We start from the raw sequence: 21458 nt of genomic DNA, 5'->3' as shown, positions 1-21458 counted from the left end.
GTGTAAGAGTCAACCCTTCTCTTTCTACCTTCAAGAAAGAATTTTGTTTGGCTCAATACTTCCATTCAGGATTCATCCCCAGCCTATTATACCTATTTGGCCATTCACCATAGCTGAAGAAGGATCCATGAGGAATGGAATTACATCTCTGAGGAGTTGCCTTTCTATCTATTTCTACAAGGCTCTGAGTCAAAATCACCTTTTTCTACATCTCATTCACTTCTTCTTAATTCTCCTGCAATGGAGACACTTTCTACTTATATGGCAGGTTTGAAACTAACATTACAATCACTGAACACACATTATGCAGCACTATGTAGTTATCTAGCGATCTTGATAATTTAACTAGGGGTTTCTGAAGTTGCAAACAGAGATTGCTCACAACTTTTCTTGTTTGTCATTGAAGTTGCAAATGTGAAAAAAGGCAGCTGCATCTTGCCTTCCAAGCCACAAGATTCAGTAAATTGACTACTGTGGCTTTGCAGCTGTCTGATGTGAGGGATCCTACTCCCTACTAATTTCCTGATCAGAGCACAAGCCGTACATCTTGCACTGTTCCGTGCACCATGACTATCTTCTTTCTCCTTGTTAAAGTCTCTGTCTCTTAAAATTATCTCCAGTGGTTGAGACCCCACTATACACCAGGAACTGCCACTTAAACAAGGAGCCCATCCACACCTGAAGTAGTTCCCTTCTATGCAAGGGACTACAAAGTCAAAGTGGACTTTTTGAGACCAAAGCATATTTTTGCTTTTAGCTATTATTTGTTTAATATTGGCGTGGGCCCAGCAGCTCCCACTTTAATAAAGGTTTAGGAAATCCTTGTCAAAACAAGCACTAATACATCCCAAAGTCTGGTATCCACCCCAGACATATTGGCTATTGCAGTCCAGGTTTTTTTATGCTGAGCATGAGCATTACTTATCCCCTTCAGCCATAGCTTTCTTGAAGTGTCAGTCATATTTTGAATCAACACAAGAGACGTGGTATAAATAGACAAAGGGCCTGATTATGACCTTGTTGGATGGGATACTCCGTCACAATCATGATGGTTATCCTGTCCGCTGTATTACAAGTTCTGTTATATCCTATGGAACTTGTAAAATGGCAGGCGGGATAACCGTCACATTTGTGACGGAGTATCCCATCCACCAAGGTCGTAATTAGGCCCAAAGTGTTAATACAGAGCCAGCAGAACACTTGCAGTACACCCTTGCAGGTTGTGTTGGGAATGGGCACTCGGCTGGCTGGCAAAGATAATGGGCCTTGCTTTTTGATATTCAAATCAATGTGCCTCTTCTGTCATTAGTGATGTTGTGAGTTAATGTATTGATGCATGAATGATACATGAATGTTGTTGGAATTGACTCTCTCTATAGGGTCACCCCCAAACTTTTTTCCCTCCTTATTTTTTGCTGTTGTTGGCATTAGGACTATGTGCACTTTACGACTGCTAACCAGTGCTAAAGTGCTTGTGCTCTCTTCCTAAAACAAATTGGTTAATACCAAATTGGCATATTTAATTTACTTGTAAGTCCCTTGTAGAGTGGTATACCATATACTGAGGGTTTGTAAATTAAATTAAATGCACGTATTCTGCCACCCACTTGAGAAACACTCTAAAATGTGTACCAAGCCTCCCAATGCAGCCTGAATGCCGTGACACATCGACTTGGCATTTAAAACCTCTTGCCAGGCCTTAAACTCCCCTTTTATTACATATACGTCACCCCTATGGTAGCTAACGTAGGCCCTAGGTAGCCCAAATTGCAGGGTGCTATGTAGTTAAAAGGTTAGACTTACACTTTTACATGTTCTGGTAGTGAAAAACTCCCAAATTTGTTTTTAATTACTGTGAGACCTACCCCTCCCTTACGGTAACATTGAGGATTCCTTATTACAATTAATAAGCTGTAAATGAGAGGTGATGAACCTATCATGCTTGGTACTTATGGAATTGTAATAATAAAAACTCTTTAATGGTAGAATCAGATTTATTTTTACAATTTTGAAAATGCCACTTTTAGAAAGCAGGCATTTTCCTGTACGTAGCCATTTGTGCTTTGGGTCAAATGCAACGTACCAAGGCACGTCAATAAATAGGTGCAGTATGTCTTATCACTGGCATGTAAGGGGTGTGTTTAAACACATTTGTTCTTTAAGGAGTAGCACCAGAGAGTCCCCTTTGGTCCTGCTGAAAAGCCCAGGGGTAGGCTTGAAACACACAGACTGGAGCCTTGCAGTCATGAGTGGCAATCATTACTGTGTAAAGAGCTGAACTTGTGGTGGCTCACACTGATTCATCGTGTGGTAGATTTTCAGGGGATTGGTGCCCTCCTTGTGTCCTCTAGATGTGGAGTCATCGGGACTGGAGTAGGTTACCTGTGTGTGTATACATAATTAATCAATGTTGTTGTTGCTGCTCTGATTTCTTGTATTGACTTGATGATCATATAAAATTTATTTAAATTTTACATCATGTGGTGGGTGGATTTATTAAAATATAGAATTGGTCCATGCTTGGACTAGAACTTTAGATGTTGATATTCATCCATATTGAGGTAATTATCAAAATGAATAGTCCTTGAAAATGTATTACATTAGAAATCTAGCACCCAGTTCTTGGGAGAACATTGGGTTACCCTCTATAATGGTAGCTTTCTAAAGGTGGTATTTTCAGAATTACAATTTAAAATCCGACTTCACCCTAAGTTGTGATTTTAAATTGTGATTCCAGGGACACCAATCTCGGGGGGACCTATCTCTTCTCAATTGGAATTTCCACTTATTAAATGTAATAAGGCAATTCCAATGTTATCCTATGGGAGAGATAGGCTTTGCAGTAGTGAAAAGTAATGTAAGCGTTTTTCACTACTAGGACATGTAAAACTTAAAAGTACACCTCCTACTCTTCAAATACACAGAACCCTGCCCTTGGTCTCTCCAGGACCTACCTTAGTTTTGATACTGAAAGTTTGGACCTGGAAAGAGGGTTAACTTGGGAAGGTTGATATGGCAGTTTAAAACTGAGCACAAATGCTCTGAAATGGCACATGTTTGAAGGGCAACTGAAGTGGGTGGTACAATCAGTGCTGCAGGCCTACTAGTAGTATTTAATTTACAGACACTGGGCACATGTAATGTACTGTAATAGGGACTTATAAGTAAATAAAAAATGCTACGTGTAGATTAGCAGTGTTATGTTTTAAGGAGAGCATATGCACTTTACCACTGCTTAGCACAGAAAATGATGTCAGTCAAACAGGAGATCACAAGACAAAAAAGCTTAGGGGAAACCATGCCAAGGATGCCAGGTCTAACAGCGGGTGAATCATCAAACCACTTTTGTCCCAATGACTATGGCTTGATGGCTCCAACTTGTTTCGAAGCCTTGCTGTCATTGATGTTTGCACAGTGTTGTACGAGGGGCAGAGAAGCCCTTAGAAAGACATAATGGGGGTCATTATGACCCTGGCGGAAGGTGGAGAACTGGCGGTAAGACCGCCAACAGGCTGGCGGTCTTACTTTGTGGAATTATGACCATGGAGGTTACCGCCATGGTCATCCGCCGGTTCTTCGTTCCGCCCGCCGGGCTGGAGACCTGGGTCTCCAGCCCGGCGGCCGTCACTATACCGCCGGCGGCATTTGGACCCGGCTTACCGCCGTGGATTTCCATCGGTTTGAACCGCCATGAAATCCATGGCGGTAAGCACTATCAGTGCCAGGGAATTCTTTCCCTGGCACTGATAGGGGTATCCCCCACCCGGACTCCCTCCCCTACCCCCCCCCACCACCCCTGCCAACACCCAAAGGTGGCAGGGCCCCCCTCCCCTCCCCGACCCCCAACATCACTTCACCCATACCCATACCCACACGACACGCACGCAGGCACCACCTACATACTTACACGCACACACGCCAACATACATGCCTACATCCACACACACAGTCATACACGCACACCCACATTCAAACATACACGCACACATCCATACAGACATACCCACAGACATACACGCACTCATTCCCATACACACAACACCCCCGCAGGCATACACGCACTCACACACCCCCTCTACATACACACACGCACACCCCCATGCACCCACACAACACACAACACCCCCCACCCCCCTCCCCTCACGGACGATCGACTTACCTGGTCCGATGATCCTCCAGGAGGGGACGGGAGCCATGGGGCAGCTCCGCCGACACCACACCGCCAACAGAACACCGCCATGGCGAATCACAGGACGTGATTCGCTGGGCGGTGTTCTGTTGGCGTGGCGGTAGAGGTGGAGCTACCTCCACTTCCCCGCCTCCCGCCAGTATGGCTGTTGGCGGCTCTCCGTCCGTAAAAGGACGGAGAGCTGCCAACCGTCATAATAGGCCGAGCGGCAAACCGCCACCACGGTCCCTCGGCGGTCTTTAAAAAAGACCGCCGAAGTGAAAATGACCCCCAATGTGTCTAGTTGGTAAGGCATCTGTCAAGCCCTTTGTACAAATTTAGCAAATTATGGCTCTTCCAGCTGAGTTGCAGGTAAAATGATCCAAAGCCAAGTAAATCCAAAAACCCACTATCCACCCCTAAATAGGGATTTCAACCTATGTTCAAATAGTGCATCCAGTCCAGTTGAAGATCAAACTGACCTTAAATAGCCACCAGGTTGAACGGCTTGCACTGCCATGTTGATGTCCATTACTGCCCTGCTAACATCCACCCCAGTAGTTCAAATATAGTATCACTGGTAGCTGTGTCAGGACAATGATGAAATTACCTATGAGTTAAGAAAATGTACACTGATTTTATCTGAAGTTCATACCACCGTTTTTATTGTTTTCATTCAGTATCTAGATGATTTAAAATAAATAGTGGTATATCTGGGGACATCCATATAGGAGAACTTTGTAACATGTTTTGACTGTCAAAATGATTTGTTGCTTCACTTACAAATGATTCATTTTATACCTGAATGGAAAGCAGGCACATTTTATCATTGCTATTCTGGTGATGTTGCTATCTACTTCTTTCATATGAACTGGGTCATTGATGCCATAGGATTCACATAGAAGTGGATAGATGCACACCAAATTGATAAAGAAGCCTGCCTGCTTACACTGAATGAATCTGGTGATTCTGTCATATGCCAACAATCTTTAATACAAATACTAATAAACAGATGCCCTGTTGCTCTCACACTGTCCACTAAATGGACTAGTTGATGATGTTTCATTGTCAAAATTTTGTTTCATATAAATCTCTAAACAGTAGCACAAACAGAAGTAAACAGTGCTCTGCTACATTTTTATTTTCCTGGATAATATTATAATTTAATAGCTTATGAATTGTTTTTGCAAGTACACACAAGTGCAAATAGCATTGTTTGGCCAAAACATGTTTGAACACGTTTCCCATAAAATAATAGAAAGTTTTTAAACTTTGAGTTCTTCCAAGATGGTAGTTCATCAATAGATCTTGGAATTCAGCTAACATCCTGTGTGGGTTTTATCTATCACGAATAGACCTTATATATGTTTTTCATAAAAATAGTAAGAATAATGCTTCTCTTCATTAGTGAACTGGATGGTCTGCAACAATGTCATCAATCACAAATCATTTGGTTACATAAATATGAACAAGGACATCAGGATGTTGCAGCTCTTTTAATGCCACTTCCAGACCACTGCCTAGCATACTTTAAAGTAACTCATCAAAGGAGCATTACTGCTTTGTTCTAAATGTGATAATGTGTCACTCCTACTTCACATACATGTGACTGAACATGTCACACAAATGCACTAGAAATACGAAAATGTCACACACAAGCAAGTGGACAACTTGGCAGCTATGGTAATATGCATTGTTCTTCAGAAGATGATGTATGAATAGCTAAAAGAAAGAAGGAACAGCATTGTACAGCTAGGAAGTACAATACATTTATTCTATTGTGACTGTATTATGTGTCAATCACAAATAACATTTTGGTGACAGAAACTGAATGTGTTTTGATAAACATCTTCATTTTTGCAGATGACAAGCCTTCAAAAACATACTTTCATGCATCAAATTGCTAATGCAGGCAGTTTAAAAAATAGTTTGTGAGTTTGTAGTTTTGCCTACTACCTTTGGGGACAATGTTATCTCTTCTGGTTGAAGTCAACAATGGTCCTTCTTTCCATTCTTCGGGGTGTGTACTGTATGATTTTGTGATCTGCTTCTTCAATGAAGTGATCTGTCTGCAATTATGTGGGTAAGTAACCCATTAGTACCATTGTGCAAATACACTCATTGCAATTTTATGGCCATTCTAATAGTACATGGAAGAGAACAAATAGGCCCTCATTTCAGCCTCGGCGGTCTTTTGCCAAGACCGCTGAGGTTACTCCGGGCCGAAGACCGCCAGTGGTGGCAGTCTTCCGCCAACCGTATCATGACTGCTGGCAGCCCTCTGCCCTTTTTCAGACGGAGAGCCGCCAGCAGCCATACTGGCGGTCGCCGGTCGGTGGTGAAGTGGAGGCTGCTCCACCTCCACCGCCACGTCATCAGAACATTGTTGGCGGTATTACCGCCACTTTTACACCGGCCGCCTGGGTTGTAATGAGGGCCATAGGGGGTCATTCTGACTTCGGTGGGCGGCGGAGGCCGCCCGCCAAAGTTCCTCCGACAGAATACCGCAGCGCGGTCAAAAGACCGCCGCGGTAATTCTGAGTTTCCCGCTGGGCCGGCGGGCGACCGCCAGAAGGCCACCCGCCCAGCGGGAAACCCCCTTCGACGAGGATGCCGGCTTCGAATGGAGCCGGCGGAGTGGAAAGGGTGTGACGGGGGCTATGCAGACACTGAAAATCTTTGTGGGGCCCTGTTAGGGGGCCCCTGCAGTGCCCATGCCATTGGCATGGGCACTGCAGGGGCCCCCAGGGGCCCCACGACACCCGTTCCCGCCAGCCAGGTTCTGGCGGTCAAAACCGCCAGAACCAGGCTGGCGGGAAGGGGGTCGGAATCCCCATGGCGGCGCTGCCTGCAGCGCCGCCATGGAGGATTCCTCAGGCCAGGGGAAAACCGTCGGGAAACCGCTGGTTTCCCTTTTCTGACCGCGGCTTTACCGCCGCGGTCAGAATTGGCCTGGATGCACCGCCAGCCTGTTGGCGGTGCATCCGCGGCCCCCGGCCCTGGCGGTCTATGACTGCCAGGGTCGGAATGACCCCCATAGTGTCCTGGTACAATAACCAGCGTAAATGGCAGTTTGTGTGTTCATTGCATGTCAGCCGACACAATATGCACTATTATATAATGCCTACAACAGTCTGCCATTCATCTGCATACTACCCACTGTACCATTCAACTCAGTTGCTGCCCATTTTTAATATATGGGTAGATCAACATCATCCACATTACTGGCCTTCCTGTCCTTTCTATAAAACCAGAGATGATCTAAGCGATGTACTAAGCAACACTCCAGGAAAAACAATATTTCATTACCTACTTTCATGTTCTTTCTTTTAGGTGATTGCATAACTAAACTATGAGCTAAAAGATAAACAAAAGAGCAGGGCAAAACCACACCACAAACAGAGCAGATCATACTCTTTGTGAGGGGGACGTTTCAGACTGCTGGCACACAAACCAAGATGAGACATGCAAAGTACTTTTGGCACCCTAAAGTGTCTCTCTGTCTGGGATGATTGCTATCAGCATAATTGCAAACCCCTATGCAATCCAAGCCAAATGTCATCATGAAAGTGCACTGTAGAAAATGATTTTCCCTGCTGGATTGACTGGATTTCATCTTCTGAGGTTACTCGCTTTTGTGAGTAGTGGTTTTCTCTCAGTGAATATGCACTCTAGACAGAGTTGATGCAATGTTCCATATGCGCTTACCTTTGATAGCCATTTTAGTTTGGCCCTTTTTCCTTCTTTTTCCAAGCTGTCCTCCTTTATTCACTTGCATCATTGTGGCTGCTTCCAATGGTACTGAAGAATCATTTGTATATTGAACAAATGTACACGGCATTGAATACAAATTTAAATACAATTGAAATTAAAACTTTAACATTACATTACATAAAAAAATCTAAAATAAAAAATACCAAAGATGAGCTGTAGGCCTTTCGGGTATAAACAATACTTTGACTCCCTCGGTTGGCACTATTTTATGATGCTAAACATGTCAGTTCAATGTCTGCCTAACCAAGATGATAATCTCTAAAAGGTGTTTATTTTAAATGCAGCATGAAAAACAAGCATTGGCAATGCCAATAGAGCTGCCTTTTTTTTATTACTGATAGTACACCCACATGATGCCTGTTATATACTAATATTACACTTTTTCTGACATGAACATATAGGGGCTTATTATGACTTTGGCAGATGGAAAAGACTGTCCTCCGAAGTCCAGACGGGTAGGTTGCTGCCAATGTGGCAACTTCCCCGCGGGGCCCATTACGAGTTTCCCACTGGGTCAGCGGGCGGAAAATGTGCCCAGCTGGAAACGGCCTGCAACATTGGCACTGGCTCAAAATAAAGGCAGCGGCAATGCTGTAGTGCGTAGGGTACACCAGCACCCATCATATTGTTCACTGTCTGCAAAGCAAATAGTGAACATTGCAATGGGGCTGGCACCCCGTCTCCACCAGACTGTTCATGGCAGGGTTACCACCATGAAACTGCTAGGAGAGCAGGGGGTTGTAATCCACAGGGCAGCACTGCTTGCAGCGCTGCAATGGTGGATTAGGTCATCCAGCACTGCCAGACCGTCGTCTAGATGAAATCAGGCGGTCTGACCACAGCGGTACCACCGCGGTCGTAATATGGCACTTGGACGACCACATTGGCGGTGGTCCGACCGTTACCGTGACCCTGATCACTTAAGCATTGAAAAATCACCTTTATGTCTCCTGCCAGTCACTCCAGTCATCCTGTTCTTGAAGCATCAGAGCTCTTCCACTAATGTGACAAAAACAAGCACAACAAAATAATACCACTCTTGAACCTAGTCCCCCAACAAACATGCATTATGACATAAGGTGTCATCTTTTCAGGTGTTTAGGTCAGAAACTGCCAATGCATTCTGGTGTGCGCATCTCTACTTCAAGGCAAGCTGGCAAGAGGCAGCCATTTAAACTATGGGGGGAGCGCCTATCTACTTGCAGTCTAAAGGTCTGAACCCAGATGTCGGTAGAACCTCATAGGTGGGTAATTGAAGGATATCTCAGATGTAGGCCCACTGCCCCGAAAACAGGCACAACAGCAAGACAAGAGTCATTCATTTAGTATAATTAATTCTCCCATAGGTTGCAAAAAAATGTGTGTAGTCTCAGCGATTTCCATCCTTTTCTAGGCAGACTGTTTTCCCTGATGTTTTGTCCGATGCTGTGTCTGCCATTTCACCTTGTCCACAATGCTGGCATGGCTCGTGGACAGTTCCTCTATTTGAGTTTCGAGGCCATGTTGCTCAGGTACTGACACCCCCAACAGAGTTGCTGTTTCTGGCAGGTCTGTGAAGTGGTGAGTTTTGGTCTGGTAATCCAAGGAGGCTAAAAGGATAGGTCTATCTGTATTTGATGTGTTCGCGACGGAGATTGTGTCAGGCCTCAATTGTAATCATTGGGTCAGTGTGGCGGGGGCAATGTCTTGAAATAGAGAGAACGTAGCAGCTTGGAATGAGACTAATTCTTTTTCTGAGCAGCTTGTCATATTCAGTCTTTGAAGGAGTGGAATTTCACCAAGACATCACAGGTAATTTCCGCCCTCCTGAAGCCAATGGACCGACTCTGTGGACTTGATCCAGTTTGACCTTGGTACGGTTATCCCCCAAGAGCTCGGAGAGCATGCCCACCATAAAGGACTCTAAGTCTGGGCCCTCCGCCCCCCCTCCTCCAGATTCCAGATTCTGATGTTGTCTCATGAACGATTTTCTAAGTCCTCGCATTTCAGAAGGGTGGCTTGCAATTGGGTCCAGCGGTGGTCCAAGGAGTCCTCTATCTAGCCCATGTGTTGTTCCAGTCTAAACCTAGTGTTGAGATCTAGGGTGTGGGTGCTCACTGAATCAACATCCTGCTGGAAGGTGCTGAGCTTGGAGCTGATATCAGACTTGAGAGTCTCGAAGGAGATGATGAGATCTGCCTTCAGTTCTTTCCTCTTGGAGGGAGGAAAGAAGGTCCTCTTTGGTTAGAGCCATAGCTACACCCTGGAAGGCGTAGGGGCATAGATCTTGTGCCTCAGCCAGTGTAAAGTAACTTGATACCCTGTTGGTTTGTACTTTCTTCCGAGGCATATAGGCTGCAGCCGGGCACAGAGTAAGGGGTCCCCAGGGAATAAATGTCATAAAGTGCTTTCCGTGGGCCGTGCTAAAAATAACAGATCGTCACCTCCCCCACCATGCATAAGTCTTCACTCAGGAGAGAGTTATTGGGGGGATGGACCCCTGTGGTAAGGCACAGACTTGTGGTGGTCAGAGCCCTTTCACCAATAGGACCATATCATTATAGTCGACAATTTCCTGGGGTAGGGGTCCTGGCTTATATGCTATATTTGTCACTCCCTTTGCAGCAGATTAGTTTCCAGACCTTCAATCATGAGTTCAGCCCCTTGCTCAGCATAGGTGGGCCTTCATCATTCCAGCATGGTCACAACTGCAGTAGCACATGGCTCTGTGGGGCAAAATGTTAGGGTGTGCTGGAAAGGTATACACTTTCTTCTGGTTATTAAGGTAGGCGCACTTTGCAGCTGTCAAAATTAGGTATGTTCCGTCTGGTTCCGAACACTCCAATGCCACCTGGGGTAAGTGTTCACCAACAGAACTGCATACAGAGCTTTAGCCTTCTCTGCTCGAGCTCCATATCAGGTCACGGCTGCCATTGCAAAGTCTGGCAGTCCTGCATTCATCAGCCCTTTGGGCCATTACAATCTCCCCCAGGGCATTGTGTGAAGGCCTAGCAAGGAGTATGATAGTGCATATCTACTCCTAGGGATAGTTAAAGGAAGTCAAAGGAAGTCACCAACTTCAAACTTCTTACTATGGTAAGCTGGCACATTCCCAGGTTTACCAGGTTTGGTAACTCTGGGAATGCATAAAAACCACGGGAGTTGCGTGGAAACATCCATGCAATGCCCATGGCACTCCTCCCTCTTGCAGAATAGAGCAGCATAGATATTTGTACTGCGTTGCCTTACCCCATTTTTTTGAAGCCATTTAAAGCCATAAAAGTGGCTTTGAGTGGCTTCACAATTTTGACTTAGGCCCTCATTATGACATTGGCGGTAAATCCCGTTTACTGCCACGCTGATGGCTGCCAACTTACTGCATTGACCCTATGATGACACACACACACCAATCCAACAGAAGTCAGCCACATACACAAATCCACCAGTCCAAAGGTCAGTGATAAACTGGCAGTATCATAACCCACACCGTTACGCTAACAGAACAACACCCATCACATTATGACCCACGAATCACCACGGCGGACATACAAGGGGGGAGTACAGTGGCTATCATTACAACTTATGGCTGGTGGGGTGGTATCCGGCTGGTGGATGTGTGTTAGTGGGTGCCCCTAGGCCAGGCCTGACATGGCAGTGCTGGTCTTCTGGTGGCGAGGGTTCTGAAGGGATAATCCTACCTACCTAGCTTGTAAGCATCCGCTACTGGTCAGGGCTGCATGGGTCCCAGGTGTGCTGCAGTTGGTGGTGTGTGTCCCTCCTCATGTGTTGGTGGCTAGCAATATCAGTGGTGGTACAATGCATAGTGCGTAGGCCTGTTCCATGTGTGAAGGGTGCTGTGTACGCCAACAGTGGTGTTGGTGCAACCATTGATCCAGTGTATCCTTTGTCTCTCTACCCACCTTTCTTATTTTGTCATCCTGTCCTTATGTGCATTAGCATCATCTGGTGGAGGAGCAGAGGCACCGGCGATGGAGGGAGCTGCATCCCACAGGACCCAGGAGGCAGAGTCCACTGATGCTGAGGGCACCAGTGGGACGGAGGGCGAGGGGAGCAGCATGGCAGAGACTGGAGGGGAAAATGCAGACTCAGATACCTCCTCCTATGGAAGCTCCCTGGTGGTGGCGGACACTTCTGTGATCACCCCAGCTACAGGTACAGCCGCCACCCCCGTACCAGCACCAACCTCCCAGCAGCCCCTCATTGAGTTGCCCATGCCCACTCATCCAGGAGGGTGAGCATCTCCTTTGCCCAGGCCCCTCAGGCCCTGCCCCAGTGAGCACTGCTGCCCTGAGTGAAGAGGCTATTGACCTCCTGAGATCCATCTCTGTACGGCAGTCAACCATTGTGAATGCCATCCAGGGGCTGGCAGCCCAAATGCAACAATCTAATGCATTCCTGGAGGGCATTCACATTGGATTGGCAGTGTCAGAGTCACCAGATCCTTGGGGTCCGAGCACGTTCCCAACACTTCCACCACAAGACAGCTCCAATACTCTGATTAGATTTATCACAGAGTCTAAGAGAGTACAAGTGGGGAAAAGGGGATTAGGACAGGAACAGCTGGGAAGGAGACCTGTAGGAAGCAAAAGGTTAAAACACAACATCAAAATTACATCTCATGAAATCAGTACCATGCTACAACTCTAAGCTTCGTCTTTTCCGAAAAACATGAACAACCCTAGTATAATCCTAAAACTGACTAGGCTTTAGATGACCGAATACCTGAGGAGGAAACAGGAAAAGTTAAATAGGACTTTCAGATTTAAGTACTTTCTTTAGCATGAGAATCAGGAAACACTCTGAGCAATTTCTAAACAACCATATGAATCTCCTTTTAGGAATACATATCAGGAACACACAACATTACATCTAGAACTCTGGTATTGTTGTGTTCATCTCAGAAAAAACATTGGGAAGTAAATTGCGCACATTGCAGATTTTTATATGAGTATTAAACGCCATAAAGGTTTTTGCACCATGAAATCACACAACGTAGATTCAAGGAATAAATCACGTGACGTGTCAACTTGAAATGTTACCAAGAAAATGTCTTAGAATGGTAGCGCACAGTAACTTACATTATTTATACACGAGGAAAGAATTGCGCGTCTTGCCAATTCAAATGCCACCATACAAAAGCCAAGAAATGGTAGCGCACAATGAATAACATGAAAAAACACTCAAGGAAAGAATCGCGCATGTTGCCGATTCGAACGCCACCATGTAAATGCCAGAAAATGGTAGCGCACAATGACGAGAAGTGAATTGCGCGTTTCGCCGATTCGAATGCCACCATGTAAATCACCATGTAATGAAAAGAAAAGGTAGCGCGCAATCAACAACAAAGTTAAATGCTCATGAAACGAGTTGCACGTCTTGCCAACTCGTAAAACATCATGTAAATGTCAAGAAATATCAGCGCGCAATGAACAATAATGTAATAACGAAGTCAAATCTTTATGGAATAAATTGCGCGTCCTCCCTATTTGCAAACCACCATACAAATGTCAAAAAATGGCAGCGCACAAGTAATCTGTTATTCATTTAAGAATTAAAATCAAGAATATGAAGATTCTCAATTACAGTGTTGGGAAATGTCCAAACACCGTCTTACCGCCTGGAAACAGTGATCACCAATGAGAGATGAGTGCAGAAGACTGGAAAATCCAAATAGGCCGCCGGACAGGAGCTCAGGAAGAAGCTGCTGCTCTGCACCGGGACCTCTGAATAGTGAGCACTGGAAGTTGGGCTGACTCTCTTTTATAGAGTCTTGGCCCAGCCTAGAACCACGCCCAGGCATGTTTACAGGGAAAGTCTCCAGAAGGCCCTGGAAAGGGGCCACACCCTAACACACTCTGAATGTCTGCAGAATACATTGTAAATGTACAGGATTTATAAACACCTTAAAAATGAATCTTTTGGATGGAATTCTGCAATGCAAAAAGTTAAACAATAACATATCATCACAATGCATAAATTACTTTATCTTGCGAGTGTTGGGTTTTTGCATTCTAGATGCCCGTAGAGCGCACACTGTCCTGGTGTTGACAGGCAGCCCAACAGAGATCGATCCAGGCTGGCAGCCATTGTCCCTGTTTCTGCCATCGCTCCTCTAACTACCACTTCCCAGTCCCATTCCCCTCAACCGCAACCCATCCCAAGCACACAGCCAGACGAGCATGCACACAGGACAACACCCAAGAGTGTAACAGGCAAACACAAGCATCACATTTAAACCCACAGGCACTCACACAAACACCATCCAGTTGCAGACACAACAACATCCACTATTTTCACTGTCTCTCCCTCTTCCTCCTCCTCCTCCTCCACCTCCCACACATTTACGTCCACACTCACACCTGCATGTACTACATCATCATCCACTACCTGCATCATCAACACACCAAGCAGAACACACACCTCACTGGCAGACACCTCCACATCAGCCATGCACACATCCCTGTGTCCTCTCCCACTGTGTCTGCCCCCCCTCCTAAAGTACACAAACGCAAGCACTCAGACCAAACAGCCATCCACCTCACAACAGCATACATCCCATGCACTTGCACCCAAATCCAGCAGATAGACACCTCCAACAACAACTCCCTCATCTTCCACTCCCATTACATCCCTCTTCCCACCCCAATGTCCCTAAAAAGCTTTTCATTTCCACCATTGACCTCTTCCCTACCCTTCCCCCCGGTCTTGCACGTATCGCTAGGGTATCAAGAACCCAGCCAAGTACCTCAGCCCAGTGGCCAAGTGGCCCAGTTCCATCCGCACCTACTTGTGGTGGAAAGTATTCCAGGCCACATATTCTGAAGGCGAAGGAGCCTGCACCAGCCAGCCAAAGGGGAAAGGAGCCTGCACCTGCCATCCACAAGGGAAAGGAGCCTGCACCAGAAGACAAGAAGGGCAAGGAGCCTGCACCAGCAGGCAAGAAGGGGAAGGAGCCTGCACTAGCAGCTGTCACGAAACCCCCACCACCAACCGTGGTTGTGCAGCCATCCGAGGGTGCAGGGGCTGTGCTGGAGCTTCCCACCACCACCACCAGCACCACCACAGTGCAGCAGTCACCGCCGGCAGAGGCAATGTGATCCTGCCTCAGTGGGCTGTTGTGTGGCCTGTCCACTCCAGAACAAGTGGGGAACACACCCCCTCGAGAGACTGTAGCCTATCACTCCCCAGGACCAAGCACAGGGCATGTTTCCCCCTCCAGAACAAGTGGGGAAGACACCCACTCAATAGACTGTGTCCTATCACTCCCCAGGGCCAAGCACAGGGCATGTTGCCCCCTCCAGAACCAGTGGGGAAGACACCCACTCGAGAGATTGTGGCCTTTCACTCCCCAGGACCACGCACATGGCATGTTGCCTTCTCCAGAACCAGTGGGGAAGACACCCACTCAAGAGACTGTGGCCTATCACTCCCCAGGACCAAGCACAGGGCATGCTGCCCCCTCCAGAACCTGTGGGGAAGACACCCACTCGAGAGACTGTGGCCTTTCACTCCCCAGGACAAAGCACAGGGCATGTTGCCCCCTCCAGAACCAGTGGGGAAGACACCCACTCGAGAGACTGTGGCCTTGCAATCCCCAAGACAAAGCACAGGGTATGTTGCTCCATCCAGAACCAGTGGTCTTGTTTTCGCTTCCGGCTGAGGTGCCCATCCATCCCCCTGAGGTGCCTGCCTATTTGCCAACTGATGCCCCTGCAGTGTTCTCTCCGTATTGATGCAGGTGACAAGTGGGGCCTTGGACTTTGCCCTGTGGCCATGTGGCCCACGTGAACTAAGGACTGGGCAGTGTACCTTTTTCTGTACATTTGTACATATCTGTAGCATTGGCTAAATTATCATTTATACTGTGTTGATCTTATTACAATCACTTTAGTACATTTCTGTTGTCCTTGCATTATTCAGCCAATTTAGGGGGATTAACTTTTTTTCTTGTGCAGCTGTTTGTGTGAATGGTGTGTGTGTGTGTGGGGTGTGTATGTTGTTTTCCTCCCCCACTCCCTTGTGTGCTAGGCGGCTGTACTCACCATTGTCATCTTCGCCGGAGTTGGTGTTTGTGGTGGAGCAGAAAGCAGAGTATCATCTGAAATACTTGCAGTTCTGGTTCCATGGCGGCGTGGTTCTTCCCTGTATCTCCAATGGAGACTCCTTTCACTTCTGTGCAGTGTTTCCGCTAGGCTTTTGATGTCATTGGTACCACCCCGGAAAAGGTGGCGGATTGTCTGGTCATAATATGGTGGGCAGAACTTTGACTTCCGCCTGGCTGTAGGCGGCTACCACCATGGTGCCTGTTGTTTCCGCCCTGGCGGTCGATGTGGTACATTGGCTCTCTTTCGGAGATCTTTCCGCTATGGTCATAGTTTGGCGGTAGTTACCGATGGCCTGTTGGTGGTATTACCTCCACTTTATCACTGACCGCCAGGGTCATAATGAGGGCCTTAGTGGTTTGTTCCATGCATGTACCACGTTGCATGGTGCAAGCATTGAGCAAACTCCTCATAAATATGTCCTGGAGTTTCTAGTTGGCAGAGGTATGCACCCTATCTAGGCAGGAACCACATTCCTAACCAGGGTAAGTCAGACAGACACCATAAATTAACCTGTGCTAACCCTCCGGTAGCCTGGAAGAGAGTAGGTAGCATATTGGCGGGACAAGTAGGAGAACGCAGGGTGGTAGAAATTTGTGGATTCTTGCTGATTTCTGTAATTGACATCACAGAAATGCAAGGAAAATGTGCAAGCTGAGGCAAAATTTCAAGTTTGCAGGGTGTTGTGGGTAAGACAAATATGTGGGAGCCACACAAGGAACATCACCCTGGACTCCCTGGGTGTCTAGTTTTCAGAAATGTCTGGGTTGGGTAGCTTTCCTTGGGTGGCTGCCGATCCCTAGCCAAAAATCTCTGCTACTCCCATTGCAAATGTTTTGTGTCAGGAAATGTTGATGTCTCCACATTGTTTTTTGGGGCTTTGCTTTTTCTCTTGCTGGCACTATGCCTTCCCACATAAGTGAGGTACCATTTTTATCGAGAATAGTAAGTGGTAAGAATTTTGTGGCTCCCTGCAAATTACAGAACTTTCCATCACAGAAGTGAGAAAATGTGTTGTTTAGTCAAAGTTTAAGGTTTGCAAGGGCTGCTGCGTAAGAACATCTGGAGGGAGCCACACAAGTTGTCCGACCCTAGTTTCCCTTCTGTGTCTAGGTTTCAGAAATGTACAGCTTTGATAGGTTCCCCAGGTGCAAGCTGAATTTAGGCCCAAAATGCTCAGCTTACAACATTGAAAAAACTGCCCATTTTGCAATTTCCATGTTGTGTTTAGAACACCCTCCTGTCGCAGGCACTAGGCCTACCCCCGAAATTGAGGTGCCATTTTTATTGGGGATTGTGGGAATACAGACTATTAGAACAATTGTTCTTACCAATTGTTAGAAATGGGGTTTCTTCTTGGCAAGGGTATGCACCTAAGCCAGGCAGAACGCACCCACTCTAGTCAGGGCAAGGGAGTTACACATCCAAGATAACCCCTGCTCACCCTCTTGGTAGCTTGGCACAGCCTATCCCAGAGGCAATGTGTAAAGAGTTTGCACAACACACACAACACATGGGATACAATAAATACACCACAAAGGAATACAGAACCAAGTTACGTGAAAATAAACTGTATTGCACAAAACACAATGGCCCTCATTCCAACCCTGGCGGTCTATGAGGCCAGGGTGGAGGGCAACAGAAGCACCGCCAACAGGCTGGCGGTGCTTCCAGGGCCATTCTGACCGCGGTGGTAAAGCCGCGGTCAGAAAAGGCGAACCAGCGGTTTCCCGCCGGTTTTCCCCTGGCCCAGGGAATCCTCCATGGCGGCACTGCTTGCAGCGCCACCATGGGGATTCCGACCCCCTTCCCGCCAGCCTGTTTCTGGCGGTTTACACCGCCAGAACCAGGATGGCGGGAACGGGTGTTGTGGGGCACCTGTCGCACCACTGCAACACCGCCGGCTCCATTCGGAGCCGGCTTCTATGTTGCAGGGGCTTTCCCGCTGTGCCGGCGGGCGGCCTTTTGCCGGTCGCCCGCCGGCCCAGCGGGAAAGCCAGAATGGCATCCGCGGTCTCCTGACCACGGAGCGGCCATTTGGCGATGACCGCATGGTCAGAATGACCGCCAATATTTCAGTGATACCCTTCTACCTTAGCAGTTGTCAGAATAGTATGCAATAGTTACTCTGCAGAACCAGCAGTGATCACATACAACACATAGGTTACTTATTATTCCGCTACATAAACAGTAGTCAGGAATCACATTACTAAATAAATGCACTTGTCATAGAAATATCATAAATGCCCATATCAGGAATGTTGGACCTGGCTTTTTGACAGGGTCATCCCCAAACTTTTTGCCTCCTTCCTCCTATTTTTTCTGACCTGTTGTTGTTGGCTTTTGAACTCTGGGCACTTTACCACTGCTAACCAGTGCTAAAGTACATATTCTCTCTGTGTAAATTGTACTGTTGATTGGTTTATCCATGATTGGCTATTTGATTTACTTGTAAGACCCTAGTAGAGTGCACTATATGTGCCTAGGGCCTGTAGATTAAATGCTACTAGTGGGCCTGCAGCACTGATTGTGCCACCCACTTAAGTAGCCCCTTAACCTTGTCTCAGGCCTGCCAATGCAAGGCCTGTGTGTGCAGTTTCACTGCCACTTCGACTTGGCATTTAAAAGTACTTGCCAAACCTAAAACTCCCCTTTTTCTACATATAAGTCACCCCTAATGTGTGCCCTAGGTAACCCCAAGAGCAGGGTGCTGTGTGGGTAAAAGGCAGGACATATACCTGTGTAGTTTATATGTCCTGCTAGTGTAAACCTCCTAAAGTTTTTACACTATTGTGAGGCCTACTCCCTTCATAGGCTAACATTGGGGCTGCCCTCATACATTGTTGAAGTGGTAGCTGCTGATCTGAAAGGAGTAGCAAGGTCATATTTAGTATGGCCAGAAAAGTAATACAGAATCCTGCTGACTGGTGAAGTTGGATTTAATATTACTATTTTAGAAATGCCACTTTTAGAAAGTGAGCATTTCTCTGCACTTAAATCTTTCTGTGCCTTACAATCCACGTCTGGCTAGGTTTAGTTGACAGCTCCTTGTGCATTCACTCAGACACACCCCAAACACAGAGTACTCAGCCTCACTTGCATACATCTGCATTTTGAATGGGTGTTCCTGGGCTGGGAGGGTGGAGGGCCTGTCCTCACACAAAGGACTGCCACACCCCCTACTGGGACCCTGGCAGACAGGATTGAACTGAAAGGGGACCTGGTGCACTTCTTAGCCACTCTTTGAAGTCACCCCCACTTCAAAGGCACAATTTAGTATAAAACAGGGCCTCTGCCCTACCACCTCAGACACTTGCTGGAGAAGAAACCTGAACCAGAACTTGCATCCTGTCAAGAAGAACTGCCTGGCTGCCTAAAGGACTCACCTGACTGCTTTCTACAAAGGACTGCTGCCTTGCTGTTGGCCTGCTGCCTTGCTGAACTCTTGTCTGGCTGCAAAAGTGCTCTCCAAGGGCTTGGATAGAGCTTGCCTCCTGTTCCCTGAAGTGTCAGGACCAAAAAGACTTCTCTTTTTCAATGGGACTCCTTGTGCGCCGAAAATTTAGATGCACAGCTTGCTCCGCAGTGAGAAATTCACTGCACGCCGATCCAGAAAGATGCCGCTCGACGTGACGCCTGCGGTGCGACCGGAACTTCGACGCACGGCCTCGCATGGACAACGCCGCCTGACTTCCAGAGAGGAAATCGACGCGACGTCTGCCGTGAGAAAGAAAATTCCACGCACAGCCCCCCAGAACAACACGCAGCCGGATAACAAGCCGAGGAATCCACGCACAGACCCTGGGACATCTGGTAATCCCGCGATCCACAGATGGAAATGTTCTGCATGCCGGAAAACGACGCACGTCTTCCCCGAGTGAAAAATAACGACGCAAGTCCGTGTGTGAAGGGGCGAAACCGACACACACACCATTTTTCTTCCCGTAGAACGACGCACGTCTCCCCGCGTGGAAAATAACGACGCAAGTCCATGTGTGAAGGGGCGTAACCGGCGCACACGCCATTTTTCCACGCATCTCCTCATCTGCGGCCCTCTGCAGAGATTTTCCACTCCAAACCAGGTACTTTGTGCTTGAAAGAGACTTTGTTTGCTTTTTAAAGACTTAAGACCCTTCATATCACTTTTTAGTGATATCTTTACAAATTCATATTGCATCTTTGATCGTTTTGACCTGCAAATACCCAGATAAATATTATAAATATTATAAATTTTTCTAAACACTGTGTGGTGTATTTTTGTGGTGCTATGTTGTGTTATTGTATGATTTATTGCACAAATACTTTACACATTGCCTTCTAATTTAAGCCTGACTGCTCGTGCCAAGCTACCAGAGGGTGGGCGCAGGATAATTTGGATTGTGTGTGACTTACCCTGACTAGAGTGAGGGTTCTTGCTTGGACAGAGGGTAACCTGACTGCCAACCAAAAACCCCATTTCTAACCTTGAACATTATAAAACATATGGCAAGTCATGAAAACATGTCAGCATGGAATGCCCATAAAAAAGGAACATCAGCACAAATGTGTCACCTTATACCAGAAACAGGTTAGCATAATAATCCCCACAAGTCCATAAAAGGAACATTAGGAAAATGTATGGTCCCTACAAAGAACCTGTTTTGGTGAAGATAAGGCACCTCTACCATGAAGTGAAGAAAGGGTGCCCCTGGCGCTCCACTGCGCAACACAAGGGCTTTGCAATGATTTTGGGGGAGGGGGAAACACGCACCCTATCCGATTTTATGTCTGGGGCCCTTCCTGGGACCCGTGATCTCTGGGGCTCCCCCTGGGCCAGCACAACAATTGGGGGTACAGATGGGGAACCAGTAGTGCGGGGGCCTCTGGCGAGGCTTCCGCCCCACCTGCGGTCTCCACAAATGTATTCGGGGCTCCGATCAGGCTTCCTTTTCCCCCGGCCATCCTCCAAGCAATAACAGGGGCCCGGTGGGGGCAGGGAGCTTCCGATGAGGCTTCCTTCCCCGGCCGGCTCCGAGAACAACAGCAGAGCCCGCCCTGGCCTGCGGTGGTGAAGCAGCACCAAAGCAGGTGTCTGCTTGTGCCCCATGGGCACTGCTTGGAGTGTGCTTCACCCCAGGGGCACAGTAGGAGCACACTTGCTCCTTTCCTTACGTTTAGTGGTGCCCTGGGGGCACTGGGGACAGTGCGACTCCATGGCACTTACAAAACAAAAGCCGAGTTGCGGCTGTGAATCCTTTGCCAACAATGCGCTCATGAGTGCTGTGGCACTTCAATAAGCCCGGGTCGCGGCAGTGATTCTGGCAGCAGAAAGCGCTCTCAAGTGCTGGGGGCAATGAAACAATGCACTTTCAAAAGCGTATGACATGACAACATAAAGCGCTTCTCCAGGCGCTTTCCAGGGCAAAACGAAGAAG

Source organism: Pleurodeles waltl, chromosome 1_2 (genome assembly GCF_031143425.1).
Source record: "Pleurodeles waltl isolate 20211129_DDA chromosome 1_2, aPleWal1.hap1.20221129, whole genome shotgun sequence".
Taxonomy (NCBI): Eukaryota; Metazoa; Chordata; class Amphibia; order Caudata; family Salamandridae; genus Pleurodeles; species Pleurodeles waltl.
Note: the sequence above shows the minus strand (reverse complement) of the source record.